General features: G+C 39.0%; 1 protein-coding gene across 1 annotated transcript in view; it reads right to left on the reverse strand.

The window, feature by feature from the left end:
- Positions 1 to 14,434, reverse strand: part of KDM4B (lysine demethylase 4B) — a gene marked incomplete in the record, with an annotated part of 3,340,808 nt that overhangs the window by 1,131,062 nt on the left and 2,195,312 nt on the right.

Below are 14,434 nucleotides of genomic sequence, written 5' to 3' on the forward strand. Positions count from 1 at the left end.
GAAGACTTCGGTTCTGAAACTTGAAAACGAAAATTTCAGGAGTCGGTCGACCGGCACTTGCGAACTGTTTCTGCTTCAGGCATTGCACGGCAAGAAAGACTGATGTAATGGCGTCGGCTGCATGCTTTATACCCCTGACTACCTGACGTCACGGAAGATGAGACAGCAACCAATGCAGGACCCAAGACTTTGATAATCAGGCTGACTGAGGGCTACTGCAGGCAGATAACCCAAATGTGATGACTGCAACAGTGAAACACGAAGAACATCTTACCATTTTTCATGGTTTTCATAATTTTGTCTTTTTCTCAAGCCTGCCTACTTCCAAAAACAGTTGCTTAATGTTAAGCCAAGGACATTAACCTAGGCATTCATCCTTGTAAAAATAAGAGAAAGTAAATACTATCAGTGTACTTTTATACTCCCACCCCCACACAGCAACACAAGATCACAACCTATTACCATTAATAGTGCCTTTGCCCAGACGTTCTTCTCTTATTACACTGCACAGCATATGTCCATAGACAACTGATGCATCACCTAACTCAGAATAACCTCATAGCAGACTCCCAGCATGGCTTCCGACCCCACCACAGTACTACGTCAGCCCTTCTAGCCTTCTCCAATACCATAAACCATAACCGCAACAATAACAACATATCCTCAGCCCTCTTCTTGGATCTCTCCAAGGCATTGGATATGGTGGATCACCAATTACTAATCCATACCCGGAAAACCTTCTGCCTAGATATTAGTCGTCCAATGGTTCCAATCCTATCTGAAAGGGGCTGTCCTTTAGAAAACAAACTTTCTAAACTCCTACCCAACACACTAGGTGCACCCCAGGGATCCATACTAGGGCCCCTTCTTTTCTCCATCTTCATTAACTACTTCTATTCTGCTATCCCTGCAGTCATCTGTGTCCAATACGCTGACAACTCCACCCTGATTTGCTCGGCCACCTCTCCAAATGAACTGTGGTCTCTACACAAATCACCTTTAACGCTACTGAAAACTGGCTTTCTGGTCGTCTGATCCTGAATCCCAAAAAAAAAAAAAAACTGTTGCTATTCTCAACACCACACAGGTCTACTGCATTCACTTTTACCATTAAATTTAATAATGGCACAATAATCTCCCCAGACTCCTCTACAAAACTGTTAGGTGTTTTAATCAATTGTTTGTGTCTTTTGGCTTTAGGGGTCGCCACAGCGGAACTCCGGTCCGCTAATGATTGGCAGTTGATTTTTACGTACCAGCTTGCCAGGCCTGACGCACAACCTTCAACGAAGGCACGTCCATTCACACGTCTCCACACAGAAGACGCTGTAGTTGAGAATCAAACTGGACAGCGTCTTACTGTGAGGTGACAACCTCAAATTCAACCTACATGTTAATCAAGCTATAAAGACCATCAATAAAAAACTAGGCCAACTTTACAGGATAAAAGCCTTCTTAACCCCTCCTGCTAGATCTACCATAGCTCACTCTCACCTACTTTTAACTCTTCTGTATGCATCCCCGATACTCTCCAATCTAAACAAATCTGTCCTCAACAAACTATACTATAACCATATTGCCAGATTTGCCATTGGCCTGCCTTATAGGACTCACCATTGTATTAACCTAAACCAGCTTGGGTCACTAGAACTACCCAGCTTGATCCAGTATAACCTCATAACTGCCCATAAGATGCTTTACAATCCAGACAATACTCCTGCTCTTAAAAATATTATTAACCCCTATCACAATCACCGGCCACTTCGATCCTCTAATACATTACTAGTCCAGACCATCAAAACTAACAACTCTGCCGGTGACTCTCTCTCTGCAAACTCTGAAAGCAGATCCTGGAACTCTCTCCCAACTGAAATTACTTTGCTCAACTCCCTGAGCCAATTGAAGACTAGACAAACAACATTTGACACTAAACTGGCTATGTCAATGCAGCAAACCCGACGAACTCTCCTTAACAATGAGACTAAAATAGCTATTTTAGCTTACCTGTGGCACTATCCTGAGCTTTACCTTGTTTAACTCTGTGTTTTGGCATGTAACCACTGTAAATATTGTATCTGCAACTAACTATATGAATTAATAACAGTATTCTTAGCTAACTTGAATTACTTAATGAAGACCTACTCTCTGATTTTCGTTTACCACAGAACTACTATTATTTGCCTAGGTATGCAACCTCTGTAAAACTTTACTGCTTGCTTAGATATGTTAACTACTTTATGTACTGTATTTTAATCTAATTTGGTGACCTTGGAGCTTTTCTCCCTGGGCCTCCGTTGAAAATGGACATGTATCCAGTCGGACTATCCCGGTTAACAAATGTAAAATAAAACAAATAAAATATTCCTTACAACTAAAAAGTGCTTGTTTAATACCTTTAACACATACATCACTGAAGAGACTTCCCCACATTTAAAATACTCCTGACTACACACTACACAAAACTGTTTTACTATATAGAACATACAGTTTATAGTATGAAAGATTCTATGCAAATACGAATGACAACAAAAATTACTTACATTTTTTTTCCCTTTTAGTGTCTTCCTAAACATTAATGACAAAGTGGTGCATATGCTTTACAGTCTACCCTCAAGCTTAACGTCAACAAAGTCCAGTCATTTTCAGCCACTTTTTCTTACAAAGTCATATTTCACAAATGTGACTGATGCTTTAGTCTCCCACATATTCACCAACTTCAGTGTTGCTGGTCGTCTTCCTGTTCTTTGCCCTCTGCCAACACTGGATTCTAGCTCAATGTCCAAGGTACCACTGATTCTTCTAGTCCTGTTTTTGTTCTGTCCCTCAAGGATTTTCCTCCAGAACACTGGAAAAGGTTTCATTGACAAAGTCTCTATCAGCTTTACTGTGTGAAAAATGAGAAGCAGAGGCCCATTCTGTTTTTTTAGCTTCCTTTTAGTTGGATGAACTTTTTTTCCCCCTCAAAATCTCTATTTCAATTTTCTTTTTTCAAATATTAACAATACAGCAACTCAAAAACACAAATAAACAAGACAAATACCTATCTAAAAAAAACAGACAAAAACCTTGTTCCGAGAAAATTATATATATATATATATATATATATATATATATATATATATATATATATATATATATATATATATATATATATATATATATATATATATATACACACACACACACACACACACACATACATACACAATATATACACAAGAAGTCACTACATCGTCAAGTAAAGTATGAGAATTCTTATGTTCATTTGGTCTCATAAGGGATAGTGAAAAAGGGGATAGTCTATATAGAAAGTAAAAACAGAAATTTAACCATTTATTTGTATGTTTAGGGAAAATATCTAGTTACACATATACTAAGAGAGGGGAGAAGATGCAAGAAAGACTGGTTATACCACATTCATTTCTTATTTAAAGGTTAGCTTTTCATGACAATTTGTAGGCAAATTTTATTTGTCAAGAATTATCTCTAGTAAGTAACCCCAATATTTTTGATAATAGCTTTTGTTTTTTGTTTTTGAATAAATTAATTTGTGAGATGAGATGCATTTGATAGCAAGATTGCTAAAAATTTCCCATATAATTGGTGACATGACATTCCAATTCTTTGTAATAAAGAATTTAATAAGGGCACACATCGTAATAAAGAGATGTTTTAATATTTTTGGGAGTTGATTGATATTAATGTGCAATATAGCTGTCTCCCATGTAAGGGTTGATTTTTCATATCCCATCTTCTCTAATCTTACTCTCAAGGAACATCATAAGTTGTGTATCTTAGTCCAGTTCCACATGACATGTAAAATATCAGCTGTTTGATCCGGACAATGGGGACATATAGGCAAAAAGTTAGGATTGAATTTATTTAATTTAGATAAGGTATAATATAGATTATTTACCATAATATGTGTATATAACAGCTTCTTGAAAGGAATTAATTTGATTGTATTTTCAATGGCTAGTTTCTTATTTTCTTCAGTCAATGATTGATTTTTCGTTTGCCAATAGTTTGAAAATAATAAAGAATTCTTATGTTTTGCACTCATTACTATTTTATAAGTCCTAGAAATTGTTTTCCCTTTAATCGCAAGATTTTCAAGTATTAATTTAACTAAATCTATGTTCTGTAAGTCAATGTGTAATTGTGAGAATTTAGCATTTATAAGATGATGAAGTTGGTTAAGAATAATACTATATTTCATAGGAAGTCAAGTCTCATTTGCCCCATGTTAGAGTCTTTCCATTGGTATATATCCCATATTGTGTAGTCTTTTATCAGGGGGTAGTTTGTTAGATTTAATGGTTTATTATTTATTAGTAGATTAGGATTTAGGTGTAACAGTTGTATAAGGGCAAAAGCATCAGCTAATTGCAATGATTTAAATAGTTTATGTGTTGCAAGAATCATGTTTTTAATTAGTGGGTGCAAATTATTCGTGTATATGCTAGCCTGGTTTAAATTCAAGAATGGTAAGGATTTGATATTACAGCCAAGGGATTTCAACTGTTCATATCAGATTTTGGTCCACTGGGGTGTCCAAGTATTTATATACGAGTCATAGTTTATTATTTGTATTAGTCTGTATACAGTGATTACACTATAGTAAAGCTTAAAATCAGGTAACCCCAATCCCCCCTTGTCTTTGGCGAGTATAAGTTTTGCATATTTAATTCTGGTAGACTTGGGATACCATAAGAATCTTGATATAGCTTTTTCCATGGCAAGGAAAAGTTTTGGGGAATATTTGAAAAGGTAGCATTTAATTGAAAAAGGTAGCTTTTGACAGTAGAGACATATTAATGTTCTTCCATCTATCCTTATAGTTTTGAATACTAGTACATGTAGTTAGTAGGTTATTGTTTATAATATCTTTGAAGTCTGAAGTAAATATTATTCCTAGATATTTTATCTGATAGTTTATTTTGATCTCACTCATAAAAATAATACAGTATTTAAATTGATTTATTTGTGTTGCATGAATATTAACTGAAGTGGAAGTTTTGACTCTGTTCTTCAGTTAGTGCTTGCTTGAATTTTATTGTCTGTTAGTAATTGCATGTGGGGGTAGCCACATTCTTTGATTTCCTGTCACTGCCTATTTAAGTGGTACAGTTTGAAATATTTTCTGCTTAAAAAACTCAGCTTTGGCCGGCTAAGATCTAGCTGTATTCAACTGGACGTATAAGAGAATTTAAGTACCTTTTATCTGCACTTTTTCAAATAATACAGTATTTAAATTGATTTATTTGTGTTGCATGAATATTAACTGAAGTGGAAGTTTTGACTCTGTTCTTCAGTTAGTTTCCCCACCCACCCTCCCTGTTTCCTCTTAGTGGCTTTGAAACTGCCCGCCCCTGTTGTAAATTTGTGATTGGATACTCCTCCTGGGCCCATCTCATTTGCTCATTCAACTGAGTGCAGTGAGATCATATTCTGATTTCAGGCACTCCTGTTGTGTACAAAGAGAGCATCTGGGGAAAAAAATTTAAGCATGTTTCCTGCCTTTCCTGTTAAGTGGTCTAGACTGTTTGTAGGCTTCTGAGCCCCCAAGCCCTTCTGTGTTGGAGGGAAGCCTTCTAGCTTAGTTTTGTTTCTTATAACTAGCCAGTTTTCTAGTTTCAGCACTCAAATCTGTTTCTTTCAAATCAGCACTTGTTCAGAACTCATTGTAAGCACTACATAAGCTGCAAATTACTACAGCACTCAACTTTCCTCACTTCTCTAGAGGAAAGAAGTTTTTAGTACTTAATAAATAAGCACCTATCCAGGCATATCTATGGGTCAGCTCCCAGTGATTTCTCCTGTCTACCTGATGAATCTGGGCATCTTGAGGCAATGCAGCAATTGCCTCATGTACACAGACAACCCTCTCCTCCTACCACCCAACACTACAACCTGTGAGAGATGCACTTATATAGCCAAACTGGAAGCAAAGCTCTCTTCACTCAAGGCTGGACTAGACAGTCAAGAGGAGGTAAACACTTGCACCACACCACACTCATCACATAGTCCCTCAAAACCTACACCACCAAAACACACACACAAAAACACAAAACACACACCTACATTCGCAGAGGCTCTCAATAAAGACTTGCCCAAGCATCAGGGACCTCCAAAGCATAAAAGCAAGCAAACTCCACCCCCCCAACACAACCCAAATGACACATAGCCCACAAACTCAGTGTGCCACTCAACCACAGCCCATAAGGCATAACAATGTACACAACACTCTAGTCATAGGTGACTCTCTAGTCAGGCACACTGATGTTCCACTCACTAGACTAAACAAGGAGAAAGTTACTGTCAGGTGCCAGGATCCGCCACACAGAGCATGCACTCAGGTCACTCCACAATAAGTACAAATATGACAATGTCATTGTCCATGTTGGTGTGAATGACCTGAGATGTACCTCCCTGGACTACATGAAAAGAGACATGGAGGAGCTCTCCGATCTTGTATCCCAGGCAGGTATGACCCTAACCCTGAGTAGCATCCTGCCATCACCCAGAATGATACCACAGTACATGGACAAAATGATTGATTTCAACAATTGGCTAAGCTTCTGGTGTCATTCTAAGGGGATCCAGTATTTGTCTGCCTGGGACGACATGATCGACAGACCACAATGCTTTGCCAGAGATGGCCTGCACCTGTCGCCCTTAGGATTCCGGATACTGGCTAAGGCTCTTGCCACCCCTATAGTGCCTTTTTTAGGCAAGGTTGAAATGACAAACTCACCACCATAACAGGTACAAGCAAGCAAAATCTGAGGGTAATGCTACTCAATGCTAGAAGTCTAAACCTCAAAATGCACTCACTCGAGGCACTCCCTAAAATTGAGAACACTGACATCTGTGCAGTGACAGAGACCTGGTTCAAAGCTCCAGAGAGCACTGGTGCATTAAAAGGCTACAATTCATACCACACCTTTCGGCCACCTAACCCAGAACGAAGCACTAAAGGCAGAGGCGTGTCCATATTCATTAAGGATATCCACACCTCCAGGCCAGTTGCACAGCAAAATGCATCCAAGATTATACAAGTGCAACTAACTCTGGGTAAGACCGCAATCCAAACTGCAGTTTGCTACAGACCCCCCACCATGCCCCAGGATTCCCACTCCTCATTTCTTGATACACTGGAAAGTATTAGAGTACAACCCAACACCCTAATAGTGGGCGATTTCAACTACCCCACCATTAACTGGGAAAACTACTCACGTACCAACTCTTTTGCTCGTTTTCTAGAATTCATAAATTCCAACGCCTTGGATCAACTTATTCACACCCCCACCAGGGGCAGCAATATCCTAGACCTGGTCACTGCCAACATGGGAAACCGGTGTTCCACACCAGAAGTCAATTCCTTGTTGGTCAGATCCGACCACAAGCTAATCAGCCTAGACATCCACATCCCACACCCACCCCCAATTAGGGAAACCATCGAAAAAACTTCTCCAAAGCCAACTTCACACTTCTTAAGACAGAAGTGGCAAACTTCATGACATCCATGTAGGCGGATAATAGAGGTATGACTGCTGAATCCTACACAAATGCACTTTATAAGCACTTACACGAGTGCATGGATCATGCTATCCCTAATAGAACCAAGATGTTATCCTCCAAAAAAAGGAAGCCAATCTGGTGGTCCTCTGCCATAAACAAACTCTACAACAGAAGAAAGTGTTGCAAAAAAGAGCAAAATCCCATAACTGGAGGATCTCCCTGGTCAACCTCAGTAAGAAGCTGAGATCCCTCATAAAATCCTCCAAAGCTAGTTACGAAAACAAAATTGCTACTGACTCTAAAGACAACCACAAAGCATTCTATAGCTATGTCAATAATCTCAATGGGAACACTCAGATCTGCTCTGAGTTGCAGCACAATGGCACTAAATATACAGAACCAACTGATATTGCCAACATCCTGGCAGATAGGTTCAGTGCTAACTTTACCCCCTCTCACCCCCTAGAGGGCTCATCTCTATACCGGAAGAATGCAAAGTTCCTATAATCATGGCTGCAGAGGTAAAAAAAAACACTCTCCAAAGCCAAGAACACAACATCCACGGGACCTGACAATATCCCAGGCTGCATTCTACACAAACTACAGAATGAACTGGCACCCTACCTAAGTACCATGTTCAATCATAGCCTCACCTCAGGCTTTGCACCCACAGAATGGCGCACCACAACGGTTATCCCACTCCACAAAGGGGGAGCCACGACGGACCCCGGGAACTACTGCCCCATTAGCCTGACGAGCCTGGTCTGCAAGGCCATGGAACGTATCATCGTAGAACTCAAACAAAGACATTGGTAATCTCCAAACTCTGGACCCTACTCAGTTCGGATTTGTAAAAGGCAGATCATGTCTCCTAAACCTGATTGACTTCTTTGAAGCAGTCACCAAAGCGACAGATGAGGGTAAAGTGGCTCACACAGCTTATCTAGATCTCGCCAAGGCTTTCGACACCATCCCTCACCCTGAAATTATAGATAAGGATCACTAAACTAGGTATAAATCCCTATGTCACAAGATGGGTTGCCAACTGGCTCACGGACAGAACCCACACTGTGAAAGTAGTGGATTCCAGATCCGACTTCAGACCAGTGACAAGTGGAGTACCACTGGGTTCAGTCCTGGATCCTCTCCTGTTTGGTATCTACTTCTCTGAAGTGCAGACTAACACAGAAAGTCTTTGGCTAACAAAGTTTGCACATGACTGCAAACTAGGAGCCATAATCGAAACTCTTAACGATGTGGACATACTACAAAAGGGGCTCACTGAGACAGATACCTGGTGTCAAAGCCATGGCATGAAGCTCAATGCCAAAAAGTGTATTGCCATCCCCTTTGGTAAAAACTCTGTACCCATGTAGTCTACTTAATGCCGAAAATGTGATAAGAGACCTTGGGACACAGTAGGACAGTAGTCTCTCCTTTGATAATCACATCGCCACAGTGGTCAGGAAATCCTTCTACGTGGCTCATCTCATCACAAAAGGATTCTCATCCAGAAAAAAAGAGGTCATTGTTCCCCTCTACTCATCACTCATTAGACCCATTACAGAGGACAATGCCCATTTTGGTATGTACCTCACAAGACATCTACAACAACTGGAATGACCACAGAAATACCTCACAAAGAGGATTACTGGCCTCAAACAGATACGCTACGCAGACCGTCTCAAAAAACTACAGCTTTACCATATCGCCTACTCAGGGGCGATCTCTGCCTAACATATAAAGCTATGTCAAACCCAGAGCTGCTGGACATGCTCCACTTAAAGAAATCCCAATCCCTCCGAGCTACACGCTCTAGGGACCTAAACCTTGTCACCACAATAAACAGAACATGCTGGAGGGATAGATTCCTGTCTCAGGGACTTCCCATACTCTGGAACAGACTACCTATCTATGTCAAGCAGGGCTCCTCATTAGCACTCTTCAAGAAAAATCTTGATGATTGGATGGGAAATAGGAAATTCATCCCAGGGATCACTTCTGTGGCTCTGCTCGACAGGGGCACAGGAAAATAATTTTCTTGGGTGGCGAAAGCCAGGGTACATTTTTTGGCTAGGCTTATATAGGCCCTAGGGCCAATAGCCTAGTACCTACCTATGAACCTAAGAAAGTACAATTCTTTATGACCTATAGGATCGAGGGGAAATGTGTGACTTGTTTAAATTTAAATTATAATTTGAAACTACCGAGAACTCATCAATAGTTGGATGAACATTTTACTTCTTCCATAACCTGTTTTGCATCCAAAAATGTTTCTGATCCTCCAAGAAAAATATTCTGAAGACAGGTGAATACAGCAGTTTGAATTTCACACCTGCCTGCTGGGATTTATTTGCTTCTCTTCTGCCTGCTGTACAGTAAATAAACATTTTCTGAAAACACTACTGTCTCCAATTTTTAATACTTTCCCCTTCGGTTACAGTTTTGGCAAGATCAACTCTTTCTGCTGCTATGATTGCACCTTTATTAATATAGGTCTTGGCTGATTTCTCATGGCCAGGTTAAGAGCACACACTCCATGTGCCCTTTCAATTAACAAATCCTGTTTGGGAATACCAGTCCAATTTGTGCTTTTATAACATTAATGCAGCATGCTCTTTCCAGTTTCTCTGGTACAGCAGAAAATCTCAGCTTTTCTCTGCAATCTTTTTTTTTCTCCTAACTTTAACTTTACCATTTTCTGAAACAGCGCTGCTCGATAAGTCTCATGCTCACCCAGACTTTTCTTCATTTTAACCTCTGATTTTTTTTACTTTTTATCAGTTCATCTTAATAGACAGTTAAAGCTTTTTCTATTTTTCCATTTTTTTTTATTTGAGTTGATCAGGATTTAATTTATTTTAATCATCTCTGAATACATTTGATTTATTTTTTTCCTGTAAACTACCAGTAGCCATTTCTTGTACCAAAGTTGAAGCTTGAACTGCTTTTTACTAATCAGATGCGGGATTCTCCCTTGACAGTGTTTACTCTTCAACTTTCCTGGATAATTAATTAATTATAATTAGATCTGTTTACCGAGGTAGTACACTGATCAGTTTCAGGCTCAACCTAGATGAAATACAAAACATTTCACAAAAAATATAGAATGTAACCAATAAGAGAATAGTTGAGACTAATTACTTAGAAAAAATGTGTATATACATTCCAAAGAGCAAGCACTCTGCAATGTACAATCAAGCAGAGTATAATGTACAATACATATATTAGTTTCTAAAGTCAGTCAATCTTCACTGAATCTCGAGAAAAGAAATTTCCTGACTTTCCTTCAGGTTCTTTAAATTTCTTCTTTGCTGGCAACCAGACAGTATACTTACTAGCCAGTAACTGAACTGTGCCCAACCTAGCATTACAAATGTCTCTTTCCCAGTTTCTTTTTTCATACTGGGATAGTTGAAAATTAGGCTGTTCATAAGTGTGCAGCTATCTTGGAAGTCAAGATTTTCCATTCTTGAATGATCAGATGGCAGTGAATATTTCTTCTTCCTTTGGTGGTGTACTATTCATAACAATGTCTCCACTTCTTGGATATTCCTTTCACTTGCTGATGCTGGTCTAGTCAAGACTTCTTAGAAATGCTGTGCCAAGAGTGCTTCCTGCTCTTTCTCTGTTGTGAGAATCTGCCTTGTTTTCCATGATATGGGCATTGTATACTGCACAAAATTTACCACAGACTGTTCTCCTCTACTTGGCTAGCAAAGTTATCCATATACATTTACTCATCTGCTCTTGTTATAATGCAACATACAGTTAAGGTTAATTTAAACTAATAAATGTAATACAATACATGTTACCATCAGAAATGCATGCAACAACAGATATGGCAGCACAGTGTTGGTTCTCCAATTCAGATCTTGGTTGTAGTGCTATTTTTGTGTATCTGCATATCATTCTCTTATCTACCTGGGTTTTCATTGAGTACTCTAATGCTTCTTACATTCCTGAAGTAAGCTACAGGCTACACACATTTGTCTAGTGTTCACAAAATTCAACTTTAAAGTGATTTCTTCAAATAGCTTCAGAAAAGACTGAAGGTAATACTGTTCATAGGTGGATGAAAATCACTACGTGATTTAATAGTGAGCAATGGTATTCTGTGCCATCACCATCCATAACCTCATGCCATAACACTTCACCATCACTGTCACTCAAGTCCACATAACACATTTGTTAAATCCAACCAATATCATCACTATCAATGCTATCAATTTAATTCACAACTTAATTTGCAGCTCTCCCCTCCCCAACAGTGCTCAGAGATTCCCAGGAAAAATGCTGTTTTGTGCATTTTTATGGCAAAATCAGAGTAACTCAATTTCAAGATTATCTAGAGAGGAAAAAGTAGTAGGTGGGAAATGCTAACAGCAAGCTTTTGAAGTAACGGGTTAAATCCAAGTCAGAAAGATTTAATATTTAAATGTCTCTTACTCTATTGCCTTCAACATCTGTCTTTTATGTTGAGGATCTATCTATCCATTAATCCATCCATCCTTAACTCTTTTTTTCCCCATTTCTGCACATGGGGCTGGGGATGTTACATCTACAGTGACACTCTAGACCAATGTTTACACCACTGGTGGTCAACTTATGTTGAAGACATCTATCTTGAAATATTTGCACTGTGTGGGCTGTGTTCTACCTTAAAATCCTTAGTGTGTTCCTCACTGCAAACTGTGCACACTTGTTCCCATCTGCTAAACTTGTCTGGTCATCCAATCTTTTGAAAGATAACGCCCTGTTGGCATTCTCCTCAATTCCAAATGCCACAGAAGTCATTAATGTACTACTACTACTTCAGTTGGTAGTACACTGACTGCATCACTGACATGAATGAGGTTGTTCTCAGGAATCAAAAACATTTAAACAGTACTCCTCTTCAAATATGTTTAATGTACTTGTCTTCCCCTTAATTTTCAGTCACATACTTCACAAAATCAGTTAAGTTCTCTTAACTCCTGGCTGCTTAATCTCAATTACAAGTCTCTGATGTATCCAGGAATCAAATGCCTAAGCCACACTTCAGGGCACTCAAGACCAGCTTTTTTCCACCATTAATGAAAAATTCAAAAGTTGGTCTCTTATTAATGTGAAGTCACCTAGGAGTCATACTCAAACAGAGTCATAGCTTGCCCAACTGGCAAAAAAGTTATAGTCCCATTTTATTCATCCCTTAGGCCCAGCACCAAATATAATGCACCCATTAACTTGTAATTCTCTAAGCACCTATACCACCTTGAGAGACCTAAATGTTTCTGAAGCATGAGAGACCTTAATGTTTCTTCAGCAGAATGATCTCTGGTCTCAGAACCCTTAGCTATGCTAACAGATAAAAAGCCTTGTTCCTCTACTTATTTATTTGTATTTGTTTAAGTGGGTAGCACACTGACCAATTTCAAGCTCAGCCCAGGGTTCAGTATCAAAAAGAATTCTTAGGGGTAATTGCTGCTCTGCTCAGCCTTCCGTGATACGATCAACCCTAGCACTCTTTGAAAGCTTTCACATAACTGGAACCAGTGGTGAAATAAACACATTCTTAAAACCTAAACCTATACAACACCAGATGGTATGACAGATACCTCTAACTATACCTAACTCAATGTATCCCCCATTAATAGAACATTCTGCCCTTACCTATCAAGTACTTCTCTACCAACCTTTAAAACCAGTCTTAAATGACTGGATGGGTGATCAAAAAATTTCACCTAGGATAAGTGGAGAAACTCTACTTAATAGGGGACATACTAGCCTTCTATTGTTATTGGGTGATGTCTCAGAGATTCGTTAATTGCTTCCTTTGGTTGAAAGCTTATTACGGACCTGCAAACCCTAGCTACACTACTGAGTCCAAGTCAAGGTACAGTTCCAACACCTTATCACAACACACCCTAAAGTTGCTCTTTTTCATCTTTTTTCCACTTGTTGTAGGTCTTTAAGGTTTGACTAAATTAAATCTAACTTAGTGAGCTGTTACATACAGCTGTATTCCTTATTAGCAATGTTTTTTGTTTATCCCTTAGAAGGCTTCATTCTTAAGGACAAGAGACTAGCAAGGAATAAAGTTCACCTTCCTGTAACAGTGTGGAGTTGACTGACTCGAGTAAGTTGCAGTTTTCCAAAGAGAGAAATGTACTCAAAACTCTCCTTTTTTTTTTTTAATACAAGTATAAATTCTGTAAGATTATTGTGCCAGAGATGAGTGTGCAAACGTTTGTCTTGACATCTCTAAGACCAGCTGAAGGCAAAAAAAAAAAAACATGGGTTTAAAGTGCATTTGATCTAATACCTATGCAGCAACAATGAAGATGACGACTTGCACAAGTAACCATGGAGGATGCCCAACTGTGTGAGGACACAGTAACTCCATAGTCCCAGTCAGAAGTATATTGAATGGCTCCATATTGAAATACTGACACCTGAAACAGAACGCCGAAACACAGGAAGAAAAAGACAAACTGAAGAAAAAGAGCAACTATCGAATATTGCTCTTCTCCTTTCAACTTTGCTTTTTCAGGGGGTAAGCCCAACTGTAACTCTCAAACTTATATATACCAACTCCAAGATCACTATACCTTGAAGAAAAGAGAATATTATGAAAAACTACAATCTCAGACTTTGTAAATACAAGTCCGAATCTTCAGCCATACAGTTTCCATGTTTCAACACTCGATGTTCCGGGTGCCGAGATTTCAGACATTTACCATCTTGAACACATTGGCACACAAACAGAAAGGATGAACAGGCAAAAGCAAACTGCAAGACAGCTAGAAACACTACATCAAAGGAAGCATGAAATTGGGAAGCAATGCTTAAAATAACCAAAGCAGAATGGCAATTCACTCATTCATGAATGCACATTTCTGACTATCACAAGACTGTAAAATCATAACAC

Source organism: Protopterus annectens, chromosome 13.part0 (assembly GCF_019279795.1).
Source record: "Protopterus annectens isolate FY-2018-M chromosome 13.part0, PAN1.0, whole genome shotgun sequence".
In the NCBI taxonomy this organism is placed as follows: domain Eukaryota; kingdom Metazoa; phylum Chordata; order Ceratodontiformes; family Protopteridae; genus Protopterus; species Protopterus annectens.